Here is a 13468-nt window from a genome sequence, read left to right on the forward strand (position 1 = left end):
CTGAAGTCTGACTATCTAAATCCTGAATATACATTCTAGTTCTGAACAATAGTTCGTACGGGCTGAAACCTTTTAGAGAATTTCTTGGCAGATTGTTAAGACTACGTTGGACACTTGTTAAATGTTGGACCCACCCATCACACGAACCTAATACCTTTGCCGTTATAGATTGCTTTATGTCTCGGTTTTTTCTTTCCACAATCCCATTTCCCTCAGGATGGAAGGGACAAGAGTACCGGAACGCAATGCCCATGCTGGTCATAGCCTCCTTATAAGCTCGAGAGCTAAAAGCAGGACCCTGGTCAGAATGTAGCATGCCAATTGCGTATGTGCCGATAAAGACTTGCAAATCTTTTATAACAGTTCTGGCGTCAGCCAAGCGCTGGGGTCTATATTTTTAAGTGAATCTAGTCTTAAAAGAAATTAATGGGACGCTGGAGTTTACGTATACATAGCCTTATGCTAACTACAGAAATGGCCATGGCAATATTCCGGTTGGCTCGCTACTGCGATCTCTGTTGCAGTTTGGATAGCTCTTTGCAAATTTATAATGTTGCAGGCTCATCCCCGGCCACCAGTATTCTGATTGTAATTCTGTCAGAGATTCCTCGATCTGTTTGTGCCTCGGACCTTCACCCATGTGTGCGTCTGCTATTAATAAGACTCTCCTGTTCGTGTTTGGAATTACTCTATCCCCCACTCCAGGGATTCAAGCAAAAGGAACGGAGTTTGCGTCAATTACGTATGTATAATTGAGTGGATAGTTCACGGGTAGTGCTGCACAGTCGCCTTTTGAAGACGTTTTTCCGCCAGCATGGTTTCCCCGTCTATGTATTTTTCTGAACGCTTTTTTGTGGCTATGGAAGCCGGTTGAGTTGCTTCCGCTGTGGCTGTATTAGACAATGAATTCCCTGCAACGTGAATGCCATCACGTTGATGACTCAGTGTATGTATCACGTGAGTCTTCTGTAGTTCTTTCTGTAAAAGAACTACCTGTTCCCAAAGCTTCTTATGCTTTATTGTGGCTCCTGTGTCATCTCTGTAATCGTTTTGAACCCAGTTCTGCAAGTCATTATTGTAAGATTTGATGCAGAAATGTGAATCGCACACTATTAGTGTCGAGAATTCACGATCGGCATTTTCAAGCGCCATCTTTAAAGATCTGATTTCAGCTCGCTGAACCGAACAGTTTCTCAGTGATTCAGTTTTTGTTATTTTTGGTCTGAATTTACCACAGCGCCAGCGACCTTTAACAATCGCGCATGCTCCATTGTAGGATTTATTATCCACATCGTAATGTTGTACAAATCTATCTGTATAGATTTTACAAGAGTACTGTTGGAGAGGCAGAGGATATTCTTCTTCATATTTCAAGTCATTCAGTTTTTTCATATTTGGGTCAAAATAGTATGTCACGTGTTCTGCAGCAAGAGAATTTTTCCACTGTATCCATTCTGGATCTAATGCCACCGTTTTTAGATTAACTGGGGTGAATAATGCCTCAAAGGCTCATTCTGCTGTAAAAACAGTTATTCGTTTGCCTTGGGCTTGGGCTCTTTCTTTTGCTGTAACAGTTTGAACCGCCTTTACAGTATTTTCTGTAAGACTGAATGTTTTTTCAACTTGTGTGTACAAATGTGATTTGTAAGCTATTGGTACTGTTTCTCCCTCATTAGAGGTCAGGTACGTGAATCCGCATCTTCCTGGGATGACTCGGATTACAAGGTTGCGTGTATTGTCGCAAGTTTCTAATTTTGTTTTAGCTAACATGTCTGTTTGCAATGATCTCAACATTTCTGTGTGTTTCTGAGTCCAATTGATTGGTTTAAAATCAGGTTTTATTAATTCGTAGAGAGGTTTAACCCTCTCTGTATAATTTAGAATGTAAGTTCTTCAGAAATTCAGGAAGCCTAGTATTGATTGTAAGTTCTTCAGCGTTTTTGGTTCTTGGAGTACAGAGCACTTCTCTATGAAGTTGTCTGCTAGGCTTTTGCCTTCACTTGATAATTCATATCCTAAAAATAGGACAGTTAGATGGGCAATTCGTGACTTTTTAAAGTTGAATTTGTAACCCTCTGCTGCGAACCCAAGTATTATGGTGGTCACTCTTTTCAAGTGAGTATCCAGGTCATCATCTGTGAGATAGATGTCATCGACATAAGATAATGCCTCATCATCATATATTTGTAGTAACTCTGTTACTCTTGCTGGGAATAATCCTGGGCTATTCTTGAATCCCTGTGGGAGTCGACAGAAATTTTTCTGTGACTGCATTATTGAGAAAGCGGTTAAATACCTGCTTTCCGGTGCAATATTTTGACAAAAGAATCCATTACAAATGTCTAATGTTGTTTTGTATTTTTTGCGAATGATGTTATTCATTAGTGCCGCACTATGCGAATTTTGTACCGGAAATGTCTTGCAGCATGATTTAAGGTGTCTGTAGTCCAAGACTAGACGATATGAATCATCTGGTTTGGAGACAGGAAACAAAGGATTGTTCATTTGAGAGGTGCATGTTTCAATCACCCCTTGATATTCAAGTTGATCTAAGATCTCCCTGACCTGTTTTTTAGCTTCTTGCTTAATTGGGTACTGTCTTTGTGCAGTTGGTTGACATTTTAACTGGATTTTGTGAGGAGGAGAGTCCTCATCCCATCCTACATGATTTGTATGTAATGCAGGAGCTTGGGCTACTGCCCATTTTCTTGCATATATATATTTTCTATGAATTGGAATATGATTTGAGAAGGCAGGCATAATCATTTCTTCGCCATGAGGGCACTCCCTGACAAACTCTGGTGGCCAGTCTTACTCCGCTAATAGGATGTCATAACCTTTTGAGAGGTTATCCCAAAACAGACCCCTTACCTTCCTAGTCTTATCTCCCCCTATACGCAACGTTATTTTGTATATTTTATGAGGTTCGCTAACTCTGGTATCTGCAGTTTCCACCTGAATGTATTCATTCGTGTCCACTGTCTCCAGATGATTCATCAGGATCTTGCGAGCTATGGTCACTTCTGCTGCGCTGCCTAGTATTGTCTGTGCCCAGTCTCCGTTTTTCAGCTGTGTCCTCAGTATCCTCGGCATGTTTGATTATTTTAATACTTGCTACCTTCTTTCTTGGAAATTGCAATTTTTTACTTTGAGCAGGTTCCTTGTCTTTGGACTTGACGTGCTCTTCCCTCCGTTCTGACCGTCCTCTTCTTTCCGATTTCTGCGAGGAAGTCTGAAAAGATCGAGAGGGACGTGTATCAATATCTTGATATCTATCAGGCTTTTTCAAATTATCCCTATTTCTAAGGTTGTATCTTTTTTCAGAGGGCTCCCTTTGGGGAGATTTGTGTTCTCGGTTCGGAGTTATTTCCCTCCGCCGAGGAGACCTTCCTCTGCACTGGAATCTTTTTTCTTTGGGAGTGGATTGTTTATTTCCATCCCAGCTCCTTTTTGGAGTGTTTAGATTATTTTTAATAAATATCTTTTCAGGATTTTCAGTTAGTTGGGGTTTTACCAGTTTCCCACCCAAACTATCTCTACCTAGTTCTTCATAGGATTTTTCTATGATTCTGGCAAGTTCAATTGGTTGGTCTGCTATATCTGTTTCTTTCAATTTTTGGCGGATCGCCACAGATGCTGCTTCTCCTTTTATGTTGGCTAGTAATATAGCCGAGACCTGCTTGAAGTCTTTCAGTAATTTCATACCAAGAGTTAAAGCAGGTTCTGGACCGTATTCAATTTGAATCTGTCTTAGTACATCTGGTATCACCGCCAGAGACAGAACTCCATGTGTTTTTGTGTAAATAGAAGCAAAGACTGTGCCCCAAGTGTCACAATACTCCACATGTGGTGCGACCCCCATTGGAAGGCAGATAGTCAGAATTCTGTGTTTCTCACTAGGGGTAGTATTCGGGAATACTGCCTCTATTTGAGTTATCTTTTGTGCTAGCCAAAATGGAATTTGTTCCCGTTTTGCGGGTGTTTTACCAAGACATGATTGTATGTTCTGTGGTGTAATTTTATTTGTGTTTCCCTGATGAGGGTTCAGCTGTGGAATGTTAATCGCTGGTTGGACTGTTGCAGTCCGCATTACATATTGGACTAATTGTCTATGAATTTTAATTAGAACTTTTAGCTGGGCTAAAAGTTCCCGGTTTGACAATTATTCGATGTCTGGATGTGGTGTGTAGCTGGCTAGAACCGGCCACGTTGCTCCTGGTCTACCTAGTGGACTGAGCCTGGTGATGTGATCAGTATGTTTTAGGGTGCCGTTAAACAAGAGCAGGTGCTCTTGGTAATTTAGTGGGATTTCAACATCCTCGAAAGGAGTGTATTCTTCCGGAGGTTCCTCTATTTTGTAATAGTGGAAATTGTGTGTTACAGCGTTTGCTGCTGGAAAGTTTATCCATGAATAGAATACCTCTGTCTGCCGATATTCGTGTGCCTCTATCATGAATATGACTGTACCACCTCATGATGTCAGTCCGTTTTCTATACGTTTTAGAGTTATAGCTCTTCTTATGTTTGCCGGGATGATAATTGCACCCGGTTCATTTTCATTAAACCCTGTAACATCGAAACCCCGTTGATTCGCATTGATGATAATTGGCTTATATCTAGACCCTGCATCGGCCTCTCTTTAAAGTTTAAACATAGCCTCGTGATATTATTACTGTACCTACTTTTAAAAACAGATTCCCAAATTGTTATCTTCTCGGTCACAGGAGGGCGGGGCGGTACACCACCAATTGGAATTAACTCCCGCCTTTGGAAATGCTGTCCTCACTATCACATCTGTCAAGGAGGGAGACAGTGATTTTAACCATTTTATTTATTTTATTTTATATGCTTCTATAGCGCCTGAATAAATCCCCGAAGGGGTATCTCCGCGCTTTTGCTTGCTAAGGGAGGTCCACATCACACCAGTTCACTTTCTAGGGTACACAAAACATGGGCAGATTAACTAATAGTGAAAAGGTAAGTCTTGAGGGTTTTACGAAAGGATAAGTGGTTGGTGATTGTTTTAAGTTTAGGGGGAAGGGAATTCCAAAGAGCGGGTCCTGTGTGCGCCAGAGCACGGCCTCCCTGACGAGACTTTTTCATTTTAGGAACCTGTAGTAAGTGAAGACTACTTGATCGTAAGGATCGGGTTGGGACATAGGGTTGGAAAACATTAGTAAGATGATGGGCATAACAATGTAAAACACCACTTGCACATCATCCTTACCCAATAAAACTTCCACAATAGCATCCCTGGGGTGGAATTCAACTTATGTCCGTTGTTGTGGTTCTGTGTAAGTGAAGACATAAATAGACAGAAACCATTTCACTGCTAAATCCTATGCCCTCGGATTCTACTCATTATAATCTGCTAAACAGACAGAGTTTTAGTCCTCCTTACCGTGGGGTTATCCGCAACAATCTCATCCCGTAATTTCTTATCCATGATTTCTGCATGGTAATAAAAATCTTCCAAGGTTGTGCAATTGCGCCGTAACCTTAGGAATTCCCCAAAAGGAATAATGTCCTTTTGAGACCGGGGATGATTGCTCTGATATTGCAATAGGGTGTTCTTGTCTGTTGGTTTTGTGAAAAGCTCCACCTCTAAAGACCCTTGTGATTTCTTAATCTTGATATCCAAGAAATCTACACTACTGTCACTCTAATGTGCCGTAAATTTTAAGTTCCTGTCACCTAAGTTCAACCACTCCAGAAAGGAAACAAGCTCCTCACTGGCACCGTTCCAGACAAAAATAATATCGTCAATGAACCGGTGCCAGTGAGAAACATTTTCAAAAAAAGGTGCCATTTCGTTATAGATATGCCTTTGTTCGAAGTGACCAACGTAAAGACATGCCAGACTGGGGGCACATGTGGCCCCCATACTGGTCCCCTTGATCTGTTTATATAGCTCCTCTCTAAACAGAAAAATATTGTTTTTCAATACTAGCTTTATACAGCCTATGATGAACTCTTTATGGCCACCCTCCAAATTGTCATCGTCCAAAATGGAGGACATGACCTAAATTGTATCGTCTTGAGGTATGTTCGTATACAAAGCCTCGATATCCAAGGTGACCAATAACTGGGTCACCTTGTCGAAGCTCTGTCCCTCAAAAATGGAGATGGTGTGGGCAGTATCCTTCAAATATGACCAATGGATTGCTTCTCCCAGGTGCAATAGCATAGCGCGCCGCCGCTCGGCCGTTATCTCTGCTGCCTCAAAGAAGTTCTCCAGACGTTCCACCCACTTCTTCCACCTCACAGCCTGCAATGGCGGTGGGCCAGTTATCGTGAACGGTTCCAGGGGAGGTACGGTGGCCATGGCAGCTGCGGACAGGCCTGGGCGGCGACAGCTGGAAGGCTACTTTGCAGAAGGCGAGCTCCTGGCTTGGGGCGACTGGCTGGCAGCGTGACGCAAATTCTTGACACCAGTGGGCCGTAGGAGGCGCGCAGGAAGAGTTCCCAAGTATGCAGAAATGGGCCCACCAATACCACGCGAAATGCGTGAGAAATGGGAGGGGGCCGGAGGTCCGTGTTACGTGAAGTGCGTTAGGAAAGTAGGAGGCGGGGCCTGGAGGTCTGCGGCATTGACGGCAGCCTGCTCCCGTGGGCGTTGACGCTGGGGCCGAGCCAGATGCTAGGTGGGGGCCCTCTGAGGAGGGAAAGCGGCTCCTTTCACGTTGCCGGGCACAGGGCAGGCCGGTTGCTGGGGCAGGTGCGCTTTCACCTGTATGCGCGTTGCGGCCGTCGGGCCGGTAGACAGCGGGGGCCACCGCAGGAGGTGCACGCGTGCTCAGTCAGTGGGAGGAAAGGCGGGCGGCAGGCACAGGCGGCTACAGCCAGGAGGCGGTGCAGAAGCGGCCGCCCAGCACGTCACGGCACTGCCGGAGCAGGAGGCAGGCGTTGGGCGCACACAGGCGCCAGAAGACAAGGTAGGCCACAGGTGGGGGGGCCCCGCTGTCGGTAGTTCCTCAGTGCAGCAGTGAGGCGTGGGTGCACACGGCGGGATGGAGAGACCACCTCGTCGCCAGTGTAGTGTACTAGAAGGCCCTATGAATAATGCACAGCACACGTGTCATGTAGTTACAGTGGCCGGCCTATGTCGCTGCTTCCTTATCTTGCGAAAGTGGCCGAAGCACATGTCAACTCCACTCTGACTGCCTACTTGGAGTCCAATGGGATTCTAGTCCCAGAATGGCTTCCGTGCTAACCATAGTACGGAGTCTGCCCTTCTAACAGTCACAGAACATCTAAGGGCTTCTTTGGACGTGGGCGCAACCTCTATTTTGATTCTGCTGGATTTGAGTGCGGCTTTTGACACGGTCTCCCACAAGATAATACTTGAGAGACTGTGGGAGATCGAAGTCAGGGAAATGGCCCTGGACTGGATCGCGTCATTTCTAACTGACCGTTCCTTTCAGGTGCATGCCCCGTCGTACTCATCAAGTAGGCTCCCTCTTGAATGTGGGGTGCCTCAGGGGTCTGCGCTCAGTCCCACATTGTTTAATGTGTACGTCCGCCCCCTGGCCTTGATGGCCCGGGAACGTAAGATCCAGCTAATATCATACGCGGACGACACGCAACTCATTTTCAACTTCTCAAATGCCAATGTGGTGGACCAAATTAAATTCCAAGAAGACATCCTGGCTATATCAAGGTGGCTATCTAACAATTGTCTTCAGTTAAACTCCTTTAAAACAGAGGTACTTCTGATCAGCAATGACATGCAGACATGGGACGAGCACTGGTGGCCTCCTGCGCTGGGACCAGCTCCCATACCCAAGTAGTCAGAAAAAATCTCGGGTTGATGCTTGACAACTCACTCAACCTGGAGTCCCATGCCAAAAAAGTGGCAGGCACTTGCTAGAGGCGTCTTCGCTCTCTTAAACACATCTTGGGTTTCTTTGAGCCCCCTACCCGCCAGATTATAGTCCAGGCATTAGTCTTATCTCACCTGGATTATTGCAATGCCCTCATGTTAGGCTCCAACATGACTGTGATAAATAGGATGCAAAGAGCACAGAACGCTGCTGCTCGTGATCTGTTTGCCCTGCCCAAAACTTGTCACACGTCCCCCTTTCTCCGACGACTACATTGGTTGCCGATACAGCAACGCATTCAATTCAAGACCCTCAGCCTCATCCACAAAATCTTGTATGGCGCTGGCCCCCAAACTCTGCAGGGACTTTTTTCCTTTTATACTCCCACGCGCGCACTCCGTTCAGCGGACATTTTTCTAGCTCGTACTCTCAGGATTCGGAGGAGTAGAGCCGACGGCCGCTCCTTCAGGTATCTGGCCCCTAAGCTTTGGAATTCTATCCCCCCCAAAAGCTCGGGCCACTTCAAATCACCTGCAATTCCGAAAACTTATAAAAACTTGGCTGTTTGTGTCCATCTAGCACATCCTCTGTCATACTAGCTTCAGGCATGTCCGCAAGCGCTGGGACGCCTCGTTGCTTGGGTAGCCATGCGGTATATAAGATCCCATAACATAACATAACATAATATAACATAACATAACAGGCGGGGGGCCCGCTGTCGGTAGTTCCTCAGTGCAGCAGTGAGGCGTGGGTGCACACGGCGGGGTGGAGAGACCACCTCGTCGCCAGTGTTGTGTACTGGAAGACCCTATGAATAATGCGCAGCACACGTGTCATGTAGTTACAGTGGCCGGCTCCTGCTCTGACGCCACGCCCAGAGCCCTGGTCTTTTATTCACACAGCAGCGTGCCGCCCGCGCGGACGCAGGGTCGGCCCACTGCTTACACGCACAGGGGGGGGTGGGGGGGGGGGTGGCTAGAAGCCCCCACAAACTGGACCCACTTGGTTTGGCCCATTGCTGGGCTGAACACTACAGGGTGCAAGAGTGCTGCCAGTTGTGTGTGACTGCTAGTCTTTGGGGGTTGTGAGAGTGCTCCTGTTACAGTGTGACTCCTAGTCTGAGATGTGAGACCGCTAATCTGTGATGGGTGTGAGCTGAAATGTTGACACAGTTATAAGTGCTGGGTAGAGGACATGGGGCTACTGCTGGCATCCTTAACTCCTGTGCCTCACAGCGTGTGCTTATTCTGGTCTCAGTGATAGCAACCTGCCATCACCCACTGGCCAGGAAAGGACCACATGTGCCCCTAACAAACAACATACAACTCTCACCACAGAGAAAACGACGGTGATCACTCCAGAGGAGAGGACCCCTAATCCCTAAGAGCTGCACCTGCTGCTGTGGTTCTTCAGCATCCTTCCCCAGCAGCGTTCAGTCCGGCTGGACCTCCCACAAGACCCTCACCTCTCGGGCGCCACCTTGTGGCCAAGAGTATCAATGCCACGGCCACTAGCCGAGCATCCTTCATTTCTTTCTTCCTTTCCGCTCGCTCTTATTTTTCCCTGTCTTTTTCTCTTCCTTTTTCCATATGGGCCTCCTTTACTGTGATTGTTTGCATTTCCCTTTCCCTCTCCATCAACCCTTTCATTTAGCCATCCTTCCTTCCACCCATCCATCTACTCATCCACTCATGAATCCATCCATTTACCCTACCAGTCATCCATCCACCCTTTCACTCCTTCACTCATCTGTCCATCCTTTTGTCCATCTACCCTCCCTTTCACTCACTCATCCATCCTTACATCCACCCTTTCACTCACCGGTCCACCCTTTCACTTATCAATTCATTAATCCATCCATCATTTTACTTATCTATCCACCCATTAACTCGCCCATCATCCACCCTTTAACTCCTCTCTTCATCCTTTCACTTATCCATCCACCTTTTACCAATCCTTCTACCCTTCCACCCATCCATCTATCTGTTTACGTTTTGTCTTATCCATCCTTCCACTCACTCATCCATCCATCCTTTCTCTCATTATCCATCCATTCGCCCTCTCATTCATCCATTCACCCTTTCACTAATCTATCCAGCCATCCACCCATCCCTTCACTTACTCACTCACCCCCCTTTTCATTTTAATTATGAAATGAGCCTTTGTCTGAAGAGTTGCAGACAGAAGAGGCCCATCAAGAACGTCACCCTTGCTCTAGTTCCTAAAGCAAAGGGTGGGGCAGGGAAGGGTTCACTATGCCCTTGCACAAAGGCAATCTGAGTCATGAATCACGCATGAGGCACAGTGCCAGGCCATGAGGTGACTGTGACATGGTGTTGTTTCCAGGGCTTTAAGTGGGATGAAAAAACTGGGGGGTCTCTCCAAAGTGGATATTTGAAATAATTAAGGGTGCAGCTTTTAACACCTAAGCTAAAAATCTGTGCTTAGTATAGTGTACCGCCTGACTGGTATTTTGAGTCTTCTGTCATTGTATCCATATAACACAACAAGTAACGTTACACCTTCAACATGCCAGAACTATTGGCTTTGTCAATGGTTGTTAGTTGCATAAAATAAAAAAGCAGCAATCATGTCTTCCTTTAATATTGAAAATGCATCAGTTCTAAAATGGCGAGACTGTCACCCTAATAGCCTATGACCCCAGTGGAATGAAATAAACATATCCTTTGGCACGTGCAACCATGCACACAGTGCACTAGAAAGCCCCACTGTCTCACCTCTTATTTTTCACGCGAATCAATATAAAAAATGATTACACAAGAGACTGGACAAACAAAGCTTTACTAACACAATGCATAGGTCAAAATTCCACAACTTTATTGAAAGAATAGTGCGATCCTAAAGAAGTACAGTGCACCACAAATGGTAGACGGGTGCAAATGCTGGTAACAGAACTGGTCAATACATGGACTAACATTCCAAGGAGCTACCCGATTTCCAGAACAACCTAAATACACCGTAAAAACCTCATCACTGCTTGACCAGGCTCCATTCTGTACATGTAAACATTCAAACCTGGATGGCTTAGAATAAAATATTCTAGTAGGGTGGCATACTCAAAAATTCATAATGTACTATAAGTTCTCGGCATTCAGTGAAATGTTAATAGTGAAGGGATCATCAATAATTCTCCTTGGATTCACAAACTATGGCGAAACCAATCTTCATTCAATAGTATAATGCTTTATTCGATAGACTAAATATATATTTTTTAAAAACAGGAATTAGCCTTGCCGACACGTTTTCTTCCTTACAGAAACTTTATCATGGTAAAATCTAGCGTCAAAGGGCTAAAACACATATCACATGGCAGTTCCTAGACATTTGAACTATTAAAAAATCTTCATCATTCCATTGAATCTCATCACAAACTGTCGTTTTTCTTAAGGTGAGAACAAGTGCATGAACCGCTGGCTTAAATGCGTTCACTGCAGAGGATTAAACCCCAGATGCCAATAATGATTACAAGTTTATTCAGCAACGTGTGCATTTAGATCATTTAGGGGCACTCTATTGGACATCACCCAATCCAAACTCTTCCACTTATCCCATTTTCAATTAAATGTATTAATGTCCCCACAAGCCTCATCTAGTTAGATTGTCTTCTGTCTAGAATAAAATTGAAACTGGGAGCTCCTGCCTACAACACAATCCAAACTAACTCTCTGGTTTACCTCTCTAATCTTCTCAAACTAGCTGCCAGCCTGAGAGGCATCCTTTTTTTAAAAAATATTTTTTTTATTAATTTCATTTAGCAATCAGTTGTAAATTGAGCATGGTACCTAGCATAATGGTTTATACAGTCAATACACAAATAATAAGATATTTATAGAGAGCACTTGACATAACATAACATGATCAAATCCAATCATATCCATTTTGAAATAGGAGCCCAGACTTTTTGACCAAATGTCTTCCTTTTTAAACCTTTAGATCTACAAATCGCTATTTCTAGTTGGTATATGGATAACAATTTTATTTGCCAATGATTAAAAGCTGGAGGCTCAGGATCTAACCAGCGAGAAGTGATAAAAAAAGGGAAAGGCTGACATGCAAATAAATAAAAAGCCTTCTTCAGTGGCTGATCTAATTCCTATATGATCCGTTTGGAGACCAAAAATAATCATTTCGGCAGTTAATCTTATAGTAATCCCCAAACTATTATTTAAGAAAAATTCAACTTCTGAGATAAATTGAGAAAGTTTCGGGCAATTAAAAGACATATGTATAGAATCAGCAGCTACTGCATCACATCGTTTACATTTATCCCCATTACTACCTTTCCATTTAGACAATTTAGCCGGAGAGTAATATAAATCATAAATTGACATGATATGCTGGGTTTGAAGCAAGCCATTAAATAACAACCTGATCGATAGTTTAATAGATCTACTTATATCAACTTTTTCAATTTCAAGTTTCCTCTGCCATTTGCTCTCAATGAAACTCAAATCGTCATCCAATTGATTTACAGTCATCTGATAAACAAAACCTACTTTCTTGACACTTCTACTACTTTCTAGTATATTATTTTTACTCATACGTTTATGGTCAAGAAGACCCTTAGATTCCAAAAAGCTCCGTACCTGGAGGTATTTGTAAAAATCATGTCTAGACAGTTTATATTGTAGTTGAAGAATAGAAAAAGGAACGATTTGAGTACCTTAATAGAAGTCCCCCAATAAATGAATCCCAGCTAGATGCCATCTTTTCATAATTTGGTCATTAAAAATCTCAGGTAACATACGATTATTCAAAACTGGAGAGTAATAGTTTAGATCACCACAACTAATAATTTTCTTTTTTATCTGCCTCCAGATTACCGAGGCTGCTATCACAGTTTTGAACTTGGTCTTTTTACAGTAGCTGGGCTTACAATTCTTACTAAGCATTGAGAGACTTCCTCTCCTAATAACATTTAGTAAATTGAAGGGTGGATCGGTTATTCCGTGATAACATCTGGAAAGATTAATATCCCCATATATCTTAATGAGATAAGCCAATAATATAGCCTGAAATTGGGTATCCCCCAGCCACCTTTCATTCTCGGAAGGGAGCACCATTTCAGGGCCCGTCTGGTTCGATGATAACCCCAGAGAAACCTGGATGCCATTATATCAATTTTAATAAAATTAAAAAGACAAAAACAAAGGAGGTATTGTTCGAAAAAAATACAGAAATTTTGGAAAAACAACATTTTTAATATATTAGCACGGCCATAGAGTGAGAAATGTAAATTATTTAGCCTTTCCAAAATGTTACTTGAGGATTTTAACACTAGCTCTATATTGAGACGCACTATATCATCAATCTTTGAAGATATTGTAATCCCGAGATATTGGGCCTCAGAAACGAAAGCTCGATCATTAGGCCGACCACTATCAGAATGAATCAGTTGCGTTTTTGTAAGATTTAGTTTATAGCCTGATAGGCATCCAAACTCTTCAGCAAGGTCTGTTATTTTTGGCAGCGCCCGTCTAATATCTGAGGTAATGATCGCAACGTCATCTGCATATGCGAATACCTTAAATTCATTTTGTAGGATCATAACCGGAGCAATATCAACTTCATTTTCTAATTTACAAAGATAGGGTTCTCGATATAAGGCGAACAGCAAGGGAGAA

Source organism: Lissotriton vulgaris, unplaced genomic scaffold (genome assembly GCF_964263255.1).
Source record: "Lissotriton vulgaris unplaced genomic scaffold, aLisVul1.2 SCAFFOLD_482, whole genome shotgun sequence".
NCBI classification, from domain to species: Eukaryota; Metazoa; Chordata; class Amphibia; order Caudata; family Salamandridae; genus Lissotriton; species Lissotriton vulgaris.